The following is an 11,406-nucleotide window of genomic DNA, read 5'->3' on the forward strand; positions in this document are numbered from 1 at the left end:
GTGTGGATAAGGGTTGGAGCAGTCAGGGCACAGGTAGGGGGTAGGGTCCTAGGTGGCCAGTTAGGATGGGGGGGGAGGGTCTCAGGAGGGGGCAGTCAGGGGACAAGAGGCAGGGAGGCTTAGGTAGGGGGTGAAGTCTTGGGGGGGCATTTAAGGGCAGGGGTCCCAGGAGGGGGCAGTCAGGGGACAAGGAGCGGGGGGGAGGGTTGGGGGTTCTGAGGGGGGTGGGAAGTGGGCGGGCAGGGGTGGGGCCAGGGCAGGACAGGGGCAGGACAGGGGCGGGGCTCCTCCCGTCCTCTTTTTTGCTTGCTGAAATATGGTAACCCTATTGTATTATTATTGGGAGTTCACGATCAGTTGGTTTCCACACTAAGGGTTGGATTCATAAAAGGACATAGGCTCCTAACTGCCACTTTAGGGGCCTAAATCCTAGAATCAGGCCCCACTGGGATTCACAAAGCCCCCACTCAGCTGCCATCTAGCCCTCTAGGTGCTTGAACGCTCTCAGTGCCTAAATTTTTGCAGTGAAATTGACTAGGTGCCTATGTTCCTGCTTCTGTGCATGCACACTGGTGCCCTGCACCAGGAGTCTGGATACCTAAGCTTTAGAGCAATGCATGAACCAGAGGAAGCTAAGTGTTTGGCTGCCTAACTCGCCTGCAGGGCTCAATCTGGCAGGTGTTCTCAGAACTCGCCTACTGGATCCGGGCCCCATGGGTGATCTCACAGAAAACAGTGTGGGAAAAGAGGACTTCCCTCATAACTTTCAACCCAGTTGTTAGTGTACTTACCTGGAATGAAGATGACACTAGGTTCAAGTCCTCCCTTTATCTGAGGAGTTTGAAAGGGGCTCTGCTACTTCTTAGTTGTGTGCCCTAACCTGGGCTGCAAAACATTCTGATCTGGAGTTTCCTCTGTCTCTCCTGTTGAAGCTGTTGCACCATGGAGAAATAATTTTTAAAATGGCATTGGAGCAAGGGGACTGGCTGCTCGGTTTCCCACCACCCGGGGAGGGCGCTAACCACCACGCTACAGAGTCTTTCCTGTGCTTGCTCCATCTTTGGCCCAATGACTCTGTAGCCTGGTAGCTAGAGCCCATCTCTAGGAAGTGGGGAAGCCAGGATCCAGTCTCCCTGCTCCAATGGCTTCAAGAGGAGACAGTGAGGGAGCCCACCTCAAACTATCCCATAGCCCAGTGGTTAACGCACTTTGAAATGTGGCAAGTCTCTACAGATGGAGGGACTTAAACAAGTCTATCTCTCATCCCACATGAGTATCCCAATCACTAGGCTATGAGGGAGCACGTCTTTCCCTGGTGTCTTGCTTAGGGTTGCCAGGTGTTCGGTTTTTGACGGGAATGCCTGGTCAGAAAGGGATCCTCCAAATTTCACTTGGAGATGAGCATTTTGTTAAATCTTCTGTCTTCAGGAATTGTAGGAACAATCCCAGAGTATAGCATAGGTGAGTCAGTGTAATTCCAGTATCTGGAAAGATGCTGGAACGAATTATTAAACAATCTGTTTGTAAGCACCTAGAGGATAATAAGGTGGCAAGTAATAGCCAGCATGGGTCTGTCAAGAACAAATCATGCCAAACCAATTTAATTTCCTTCTTTGACAAGGTTACTGGCCTAATGATGGGAAGAAGCAGTAGAATATGATATACTTGACCTTAGTAAGGCCTTTCACACAGTCCCTCATGACAGTCTCATAAGCAAACTAGGGAAATGTGGTCTAGATGAAATTACTACAAGGTAGATGCACAAATGCTTGAAAACCCATACTCAAAGAGTAAACCACAGGAGTTTGTACTGGATATGGTACTATTCAATATTTTAATTAACAACTCAGATGATGAAGTGGAGAGTATGCTTATAAAATTTGAGGATGACACAAGTCTGGGAGGGATTGCAAGCACTTTGGAGGACAGGATTGGAATTCAACACGATAAACTAGAGAATCAGTAAGATGAAATTCAGTACAGACAAGTGTTAAGTACTACACTTAGAAGGAAAAATCAAATGCACAAATGCAGAATGGGGAATAATCCGGTAGGTGGTAGTACGGCTGAAAGTGGATTGTTCACCCACTAATAGGGAACGTGAGCTGGGTTTAGACCGTCATGAGACAGGTTAGTTTTACCCTACTGATGATGTGTTGTTGCAATAGTAATCCTGCTCAGTACGAGAGGAACCGCAGGTTCAGACATTTGGTGTATGTGCTTGGCTGAGGAGCCAATGGGGCGAAGCTACCATCTGTGGGATTATGACTGAATGCCTCTAAGTCAGAATCCCCCCTAAACGTAACGATTCGGCAGTGCCGTGGAGCCTCGGTTGGCCCCGGATAGCTCGGTGAGGAGAGCCATTCGTGTCGGGACCGGAGTGCGGACAGAAGGGAGCCGCCTCTCACCCGTTGCGCACCGCATGTTCGTGGGGAACCTGGTGCTAAATCATTCGTAGACGACCTGATTCTGGGTCAGGGTTTCGTGCGTAGCAGAGCAGCTACCTCGCTGCGATCTATTGAAAGTCAGCCTTTGACACAAGACTTTGTCTCTTCTCCCAACCCTCCACTCCAAGGGGGGCCCTCCGGCAGGAAGGGAAAGCCACCAGCCCTGGCTATGGGGTGCGGGGTGGTGCTTCCCTCCCCGGGGGATGGCGGGCAGGGCGACCCTCGCCAGAGGAGGGTCCGGCCGCCGGAGGAGGTGGGCAGGGCGACCCTCGCCAGAGGAGGGTCCAGCCACCTCCTTTCCTCTCCCCTCTCCGAAGCCCTGGATTGACCTGGTGGCCGGAAGGGACTTTGAGCCCGGGGCAGGGCGACCCTCGGCGGAGGAGGGTTCGGCCACCCCCTTTTCCCTCGGGGAACATCAGGTCAACCCATCGGATTCCTTGGGTTGACCTGGTGGCCGGTTTGCTGTGTGGCCTGGCCACCTCCTTTCCTCTCCCCTCTCCGGGGCCCTGGGTTGACTTGGTGGCCGGACGGGACTTGAGCCGGGGGCACTGGTCCTGAGGACCACAGAGGGGGGGCTTAATAGCCGAGACGGAGCAGGTCCGGGGGAGGCTTAATAGTCATCCCCCGAGCGCTCCAGGGGGCAGGCTTAATAGTCGTGCTTTAAGGCCACCAGGTCAACCCACTGAATCTACTGGGTTGACCTGGTGGCCGGTTTGCTTTCCGGCCCGGGTGTCACCCCACTCCGAGGGCAGCACGGCAGTGGTCTTGAGGACCACAGAGGGGGGCTTAATAGTCGAAACGGAGCAGGTCCGGGGGAGGCTTAATAGTCGTCCCCCAGGCAGTCTGGGAGAGGCTTAATAGTCATCCCCCGACAGTGTGTGTGTGTGTGTGTGTGTGTGGGAGGCTTAGCAGTCGTCCCCAGGGCGGTCCGGGGGTGGGGGGAGGCCTCACAGTTGTCCCTCGGAGAGCCGGGTCGGCGGCGGTGGTGGGTGTCAGGCTTTACGTCCAGACTCCGGAGGGTGAGCATCCTCGGACGCGATGCAGCCGCCGCAGAGAGGCAGCCTCCGAGGCAGGGAGCGGAGCACCGAGGCTGGGGAGTGGGGAGCAGGAGCCGGGGGTGGGTGGCGTTCAGGACAACAGGTCAACCCTCGGGAAGCAGCTGTAAAATTTTCAAAGTCCCCACCGGGACAACAGGTCAAGCCCTGGGAGGCGGCTGTCAAATGTTCAAAGTCCCTGTTCGGCCACCAGGTCAACCCGCTGAATCTAATGGGTTGACCTGGCGGCCGGTTTGATTTCCGGCCACCAGGTCAACCCAGTGGATTCAATGGGTTGACCTGGTGGCCGGTTTGCTTTCCGGCCTGGGAGTCACCCCACTCCGAGGGCAGCGCAGCAGTGGTCCTGAGCACCACAGAGGGGGGGCTTAATAGTCGAGACGGAGCAGGTCCGGGGGAGGCTTAATAGACAACCGGTCAAGCCCCGGGGAGCGGCTGTAAAATGTTCAAAGTCCCCACTCAGCCACCAGGTCCACCCCAGTCTAGCAATGGGGTTGACCTGGCTGATAGCCGGTTAGTATCAAGGTAAACTCACCGTTGTCCACAGGAGGGCAGCTCTCAGGCCGGCCGCCCGGCCGGCTGTGGCTGACTCTGGGGCGGTGCCCGGTCCCGGCAGCGAGGGGTGGGGGTCGGGGGGCACGGAGCGACACAGGGCTAACCGGCCCCGGGGCCGGGGGCGCCTCCTGCGACTTTGGGGGCCGCGGGTCCTCAGTGGTGTGCAGGCTGGGCCTCTCCTTCCTGGCCTCCGGAGGATTTGGGGGTGGTCCTGCGGGCCGGGCGCAGGGGGCTCGAGCGAGCCCGGGCCGGTCCGCCCCGGGGCCGGGGTCTCCGCCTGCGGCTCAGGGGGGTGCGGGTCGTCGGGGGAGGAAGTCCGGGGGAGCTGCACACCGGCCGCCTGGCCCGCCAGGCCAGGCCTCGCCTATGGTGGCCGCGGGGGGGGATTCGGGGCGGTCCCGTGAGCCGGCGGCTGGGCGCAGGGGATCCGAGCGAGTCCGTCCATGGCCCGGGGTCTCCCTCTGCAGCTTTGGGGGCCGTGGGTCCCCGCTGGAGGAAGCCACTGGGCGCTGGACAACCGCCGTCCGTCCCGCCAGGCCAGGCCTCGCCTGGGTGGCCGCGGGGGAATTCGGGGCGGTCCTGCGGGCCGGCGGCCGGGCGTAAGGGGGGCCGGGAGGGTCCGGGCCAGTCCGCCCCATGCCTGGGGTCTCCCCCAGCGGCTTCGGTGCCCGGGGGTTCCTCCGCGGAGGAAGCCGGGTGGGTGTTGGGGGGGAGCCGGACCCCAGGTGCCCAGACCCGTGACCTGCGGCCGCGACCTCCGACTCGGCAGGAGCGACGAGGGGCTTTCCGGCCCGTCCCCCCCTCTCCTTCCTCCCCAGAAAAGGAGAGAGAGCTGGCTCAGACCGGGAAAAGCTGCCTAGGGCAACTGGGATTCCCAGGCGGTCACCCATCCAAGTACTAGCCAGGCCTGGGACGGTTTACCTTCCGAGATCGGATGGGATTGGGGGCGTTCGGTCCGGTATGGCCGTAGGCACCTGGCTCCGCGCCTCCTCGCCCGCTTTCCCCTGCCGACGCCCGGGCCTGCCGCATGGTGAGCCCCGGTTGGACTGCCCCCTGTGGCAGGGCCCCCATCTCTCGCGGGCCCGGTCCTTTTTTCCTTTTCAAGCTCCGGGGCCCGGGCTGGCCGCCAGAGCCCCTCTGCCCGCCCGCCCGCCCTGGCGTTGGGGAAAATATTGTCCCGGACTTCCAGTGGGCCCGATCCTGTCAGCCGCGGGGTGGGGGGCAGTCCCTCGCTGCGGCCGGGGAGGGTGAGCCCAGGGCGGCTTGCCTGGCGGCCGGGTCCCGGCGGACCCAATCCATTCCCCCCCACGCCACCCAACGGTTCCCCGCCCTGCCCCCGTGCCTGGTTCGGACCCTGTTCCTTCGCGCCGAGGCAGGCGTACCCCGGGGGAACCGTCCGAGTCCTCTCCCGGGCACCAGGTCAACCCGTGGAATCGAACGGGTTCGCCTGCTGGCCGGTTCGCTTCCCGGCCACCAGGTCAACCCATAGGTTGCCGACAGGCATACCCAGTGACTGGTTTGCTTTCCGGCCACCAGGTCTACCCATAGGTTTTAACGGGCATGCCCGGTGGCCGCTTTGCCGTCCGGTCACCAGATCAACCCGGATCTCCCTCCTTCCCTGGGCGCCCCCCCTCCTCGGAGGCGTCGGGTTCCATTTTTTTCCAGACTTCCAGGGGCCCGATCCAGTCGGCCGGGAGGCAGTCCCTCGCTGCGGCCGGGGAGGGTGAGCCCAGGGCGGCCTGCCTGGCGGCCGGGTCCATGTTTCTAGTTGGCCCGATCCTTTTTTTTTTTCCTTTTCCGGCTCCGGGGCCCGGGGTGCCCGGGTAGCCCTCCGCGGTGGCAGCGGGCAAAATTTTTTTTACCAGACTTCCGTGGGCCTGATCCTGATGGCCGGGAGGCAGTCCCTCGCAGCATCCGGGGACGGTGAGACGCTCGGCCACTGGGTCAACCCGGAGGAAGCGGGCTGAAATAAATGTTTTCCAAGTCCGAAAAATTTTCAAAGTCCTCTCTCGGCCACCGGGTCAACTCTTTTGGAGCGAATGGATTGACCTGACGGCCGGTCGTCTCGCGGATGTCCGGAAGGGGTCGCCCCACACCGTCTCGGCCGACTAAGGGAACCACGAGGTCGCATGCGATTCCAGGTTCGTACCGCCGAAGGCGGGGCTTTGGCTTTTTCGACCTGTCTTTCAAGGACTGTGTGCGGAGATTTCTGAGGACAGATTTTTCAGAGCCTGTGAGAACCGGAGCTCAGCCTAGGGGATCAATCCGAGTATTGTACCCGACCTTGCACGGCGGGGGGAAACGGGCACGTTTGACGGCGGAGGGCAGCACCCGGCCCTCCGCCAAGACGGCCCGCTTTTCCCGGCTCTTAGCTCACGGGCCCCGCAGCGGCCGGGACCCGAGCTCTGAGTGTCGGTGCTCCCCGGAGGGAGGGGGGGCCCGCTCCTCTCGTGCCCGCCGATCGATGTGGCGCTGACGTTCGCGACAGGAAGGGCCCTTCGCGGGCCGGCACCCCAACCGCGGGGCCGTCCGGTGTTCAGGCAGATCGGGACCCTCTTCCTTTTCGCGTGCACGGATCCAGGGACCGATGGGGACTTCCCTCCTCGGGGCGGCCCGGGCACGTGCCCGGCCCTTCGTGTGTAGGGCCGTCTGGCCGAGATCTCCGCCGTGCGAGGTCGAGCGGTTCCGGCAGACCACCCAGGGGTCCGAGAAACCCAGGGAGCCGCGAGGCTCAGCAGGGCCAAACACGGTCGCGAGAGCGAGCAGGGGCGCGCTGCGGTCCTCCCCCGCCACACCCGACAGGACCTCACCAAGCGGCGCGGGCTCCGGGAGGTGGGGTGGCCCTCGGCGTCGGTGGGACTCCCGTACCGCCCTCTCGCTGGAGCACCAGTAACCCGTGCTGCCCTCCCTGTCTGGGTCGCTGACTTCTTCTCTAGCGGGTTGCCTGGAAGGCGGTGGCGGCCTCTGCGCCGCGTCGCCACGTAAAAAAAAAAAAAAAAAAAAAAAAAGGGACACCGGGAAAAGCGGGGCAAAGGGGGGGGAGCTCGAGGGGGCCCGGCTCCGTCTGACTCCTGACATCCTTCTTCGATGCCACCCAGGGCACCGCGGGCGGTGGGGGGGGGAAGAAAAGCAGCGCGAGGGCCCCGCGCCCTCTCCGCTGCCGGACTCTCCCCTGGTGTCACCCGGAACACCGGGGACTGCGGGCAGAGAGGTTCAAGCGGAGGTGCCGGGAGGCGCCCTGTCTTGCTCTCTCTTCCACCATCTTTCGCCCTGGGTGTAACCCGGGCCGCCTGGGAAAGCGGGGAGAAGGGGGGCTCTCTTCGGAGGCTCACCCCATCTCTTCCGCTGTCCTTCCTTGGCGGCTCCCGGGGCACTCTGCCGCGGGCTTGAAGCCGAGGGAGCCGGAAGGTGGTCGGGGTCCTGACGGTCCTCCGTCTCTCTCCCGCTATCCGTCGTGTGGCCCGGGGCCGATCTTGGGGGGATCGCCATCCCCGTCAGTCCTCCGCCTCTCGCTGCATCGCGGGTCCCGCTCCTTCCCTCCCGGGGGAAGGCCGGTGGGGCCCGCTGGGCAGGGGTGCCTCCAGTCCTCGTGGCGGGGGCCCCGCTCCTCCTTTCCGGAGCACGGCTACCTGGTTGATCCTGCCAGTAGCATATGCTTGTCTCAAAGATTAAGCCATGCATGTCTAAGTACACACCGCCGGTACAGTGAAACTGCGAATGGCTCATTAAATCAGTTATGGTTCCTTTGGTCGCTCCAACCCTTACTTGGATAACTGTGGTAATTCTAGAGCTAATACATGCCGACGAGCGCTGACCTCCGGGGATGCGTGCATTTATCAGACCAAAACCAACCCGGGCTCGCCCGGCCGCTTTGGTGACTCTATGTAAGGAGACTGTTGCCCCCTTACTAACATTCAGTGGGGGTGTTTTGGTTGGCTAGCTCCCAGCACTAAAAGGGGAAGGGTCGATGGTAAATCAGGAGCCTGAGACTGACTGTCCCCAGGAACAATGGGGAGAGGCCAATGCTCCAGATCAGCCTGATTGACAGGGCGGGCAGCTAATCAGAGAGTCAGGAGGCCGGGGGGTCCCGTCCTCCGTGTGAACTGGAATGGCCTGAGTCAGACAGAGTGGGGCCGAGCTAAGGAGAGAGCAGGGGCCCAAGCTGAGCTGCTGGGAGCAGAGCTACAGCCCCAAAGCCAGAGCACAGCCCAGAGAGAGCAGAGCTGCCCTGGGAGCAGAGCTGCAGCAGCCAGAGCCAGAGGGGCCAGACAAGCAGCCAGGAAGCAGGTCAGAGCTGGGAGCAGAGTCACAGAAGCAGCCTGCAGAGCAGAGCTGTGCTGGGGGCAGAGCTGCAGCAACCAGAGCCAGAGAGGCCAGAGAAGCAGCCCAGGGAGCTGGAGGCAGAGCAGCAGCAGCAGCTGTGCTGAGGCAGAGTGGAGCTGGAGCTGGGGCTGGAGCAGTCCGGAGCCGTGTGCAGTCTGAGTGTGGTGAGCAGCTGGGGAGAGTGAGGGGGACCCTGGGCAGTGGGCCCAGCACAGGGAGACGCCTCAGCCAAGAGGCCTTGCAGGCCAGACTTGCAGAGGGATCATAACCCCGACCGGGCGGGGGCGACGCTGGGAAGAAGGGTCCTGCCACCTAGAGCCTGAGAGCGTGTGGCCACCACCAGAGCAAGTGTCCAACCCACAGCGTCCCTGCAGCACAGACAGGGCCTGAGAAGCAGGCCTGGGACCTACAAGGAACAGACTGAACTGCCCTGACGTACCAGAGACACTGTTTGTAATGTTCCCTGCCACAGAGCGGGGTGATGTGTTTTCCTTTAACCTTTCCCATTTTTCCTTATTCTTTTTTAAAATTAATTGTTAATTAAACAACTTGTATTTGCTTTAAATTGTATGAAATGATCAGTGGGTCAGGGAGGTGCCCAGTACAGAGAGAGTACCCCGGAGTGGGGACACCCTAGCCCCTGTCCTGGGTGACCACAGCAGGGTTGGGGGTCGAGCCCCCCAGGAATCCTGGGCCCAGCCTTGTTGGGGTTTACGAGGACACTGCCAGACAGGAGAGTGGAAGGGGAGTCCTCAAGGGCAGGGAGGCCTCTGGGTAAAGGAAGTGGGAGCGAGGACTCGGATCCTTTCGCTAGCCCACTTCACCGGGGTAGTGCAGAAGCCAGGAAAGTTCCCCACAATAGCGGGACCATTCCCCCACTTACATAATTGGCGTCACGAACAGGATCCTATCCACAGGGTCCATCCCATTGGTTTTCTGGTTAAGTTCTAGTAGCATGGTCCGGGGCTAGTTGAGCACCCTACCATGGCTTGAATTGAAGAGCTACGAACCCAGTTTGCTGAACTTCAGCGCAGATTATCAGACCAAGCGGAGGCATTACAGCAAGCTAGAACTGAACAGAGAGAAGCCTTATCGCTGGCCAAGGCAGTAATAGACCAACAGACAGCAGAAGCTAAGAAACCCCCTCCTATTTATGTCCCACGGGAGCGGAAGGTCACGGAGTTTGGTGGCTTCCCGACTAGACCAGGAGACATTACAGTAGAGGAGTGGGTCAAGTCTGTGAAGGCGGCTCTGCGTGTGCTAAGAGTACCTGAAGAAGATCATGTGGACTTCATAGAGGAGCACCTCAAGGGCCAGGCCAAGGCCACAGTAAAGTTCATGGCAGTGGCAGACAAGAAAGATGTGGAAAAGGTATTTGAACTCCTCCTAAAAGTGTATGGAGACAAGGTACCCATTGGAACCCGACTAAAGGAGTTTTTTGAGAGAAAGCAGGAGCCTGGTGAAACTGTCCGGGCATACACATATGACCTCCAGGAGAGAATGAGCAAAGTGGAGCGGCGAGACCCTCAGCGAGTTCTAGACCCAGATACGGTTCTGAAAGAGCAGTTGGTGCTGGGGCTCCGTGATGACTCCCTCCGACGTGAAATGAAAAGGAGAGCCCAGTAAGAAGTTCCATGAACTCATGCAGGCTGCCATTATGTGGTCAGAAGAAGAGGAAGTTCCTGTGGCAGAGGTGGCCAAGCCTAATCCCCATACACGAAGTGGGGGCCTAGTGAATGCAGCTGCTGGGGAAAGGTCCTGCCCCAAACAGAGCTAACATTGGAAAGCTTAAGTGAAGCTGTCCAAAAACTGGCGGTCCAACAGGGGGAGATGCTGAAAGTGATGACCGAGTTGATGAAAGAAAAGAATCCCATTAGTATGCCAAAGTATCCAAGGGCACCGGGATCCCGAAGAGCCCCACTGAAGGACGAGCTGGGAAGATACATTTGTTACACTTGTGAAAGGCCAAGACATACTAGCCGAGAATGTCCACTGAGAAGGAGAACAGAGTCCCAGGCACTCGAAACCAATGGGGCACCAGGAGCAAGTGGTCCCTCTACAGTAGAAGGCCAAGCAGTGGCAGAAGGATTCCTAGGCCTGTCCTTTGTGGAAAATCCCTCTGCATACAGTGTTGAGAGGAACGTGGGCAGTGCCAGCATATCTAGCGATTTCTGTAAGCGAGCATTTGGAGATTGTCTAACTGCTGAAGTATGTATAGCAGAGGTTGATGTTTGTTAGATACTGGCTCAGAAGTCACCACCATTACTGAGTCGCATTTTCAAAAATATCTGAAGGACAAGGATCTGACCATGCACAGCACACGGTTTGTACGTCTAACAGCTGTTAATGGACTGGCAATCCCAGTGGTGGGGTGCCTTGAAGCAGACATAGAGTATATGGGCCAGACACTGCCAGGAAAATGCATCTTCATCCTGAAAGACAAAGCCTCAAAAGGGAGCCATATCGGAGAAGGAGTCCCAGGGATTCTAGGGATGAACATCATTAGTGAGCTGAAGGAGCTACTCTTACCAGGAAAAGAGACCAGGAGGATGAACTGTCATGAGCAGTCTATGAAGAATGCTGTGCTGAGTAAAGTACTGGCTCGAGAGGAGAGGCAGAGTCTTTCCCTGGGCCCCACAAGGCATATGGGAAATGTTAACGTGGGCAGAGAACGGAAGACCATTATTCCTCCTTGGAGAGGGAAGATCCTTGACGAACACAGCTGTGTACCAGGAAATGAGCTGCAGGTGACGAAGGAGAAGGGAGGACGAGTTACCTTTCTTCAAGAAAGATGTGATGGGAGACTGCCAGTTCCAGTTCAAGCGGCACGTCAAGGGCTGATTCCTGCACATGTGGCTAACATAAAGGCGTTGCCAGAGAATCATCAAGAAGTCTTTTCTAAGAATGAGGTGACCAATTATGATGACCAGGTCAAAGGTCACCATGACAGGCTGAAGACAGCCTGGAATGTTGCTCTCAGTACAACTAAAGACACAGCCCAAAGTAGAAAAAGGACTTATGATAGCAAG

General features: G+C 59.0%; 2 protein-coding genes and 1 pseudogene across 9 annotated transcripts in view; 1 reads left to right on the forward strand and 2 right to left on the reverse strand.

The window, feature by feature from the left end:
- Nucleotides 1-11,406, reverse strand: part of LOC135976036 (nascent polypeptide-associated complex subunit alpha, muscle-specific form-like) — a 1,165,876-nt gene that overhangs the window by 1,039,524 nt on the left and 114,946 nt on the right. The gene's annotated exons all lie outside the window — the stretch shown is intronic.
- Nucleotides 1-11,406, forward strand: part of FEZ1 (fasciculation and elongation protein zeta 1) — a 165,038-nt gene that overhangs the window by 52,603 nt on the left and 101,029 nt on the right. The window lies entirely within an intron of this gene.
- On the reverse strand, nucleotides 4,908-5,026 carry LOC112060849 (5S ribosomal RNA; annotated as a pseudogene).

This window comes from Chrysemys picta, chromosome 16, assembly GCF_011386835.1.
Source record: "Chrysemys picta bellii isolate R12L10 chromosome 16, ASM1138683v2, whole genome shotgun sequence".
NCBI lineage: Eukaryota > Metazoa > Chordata > Testudines > Emydidae > Chrysemys > Chrysemys picta.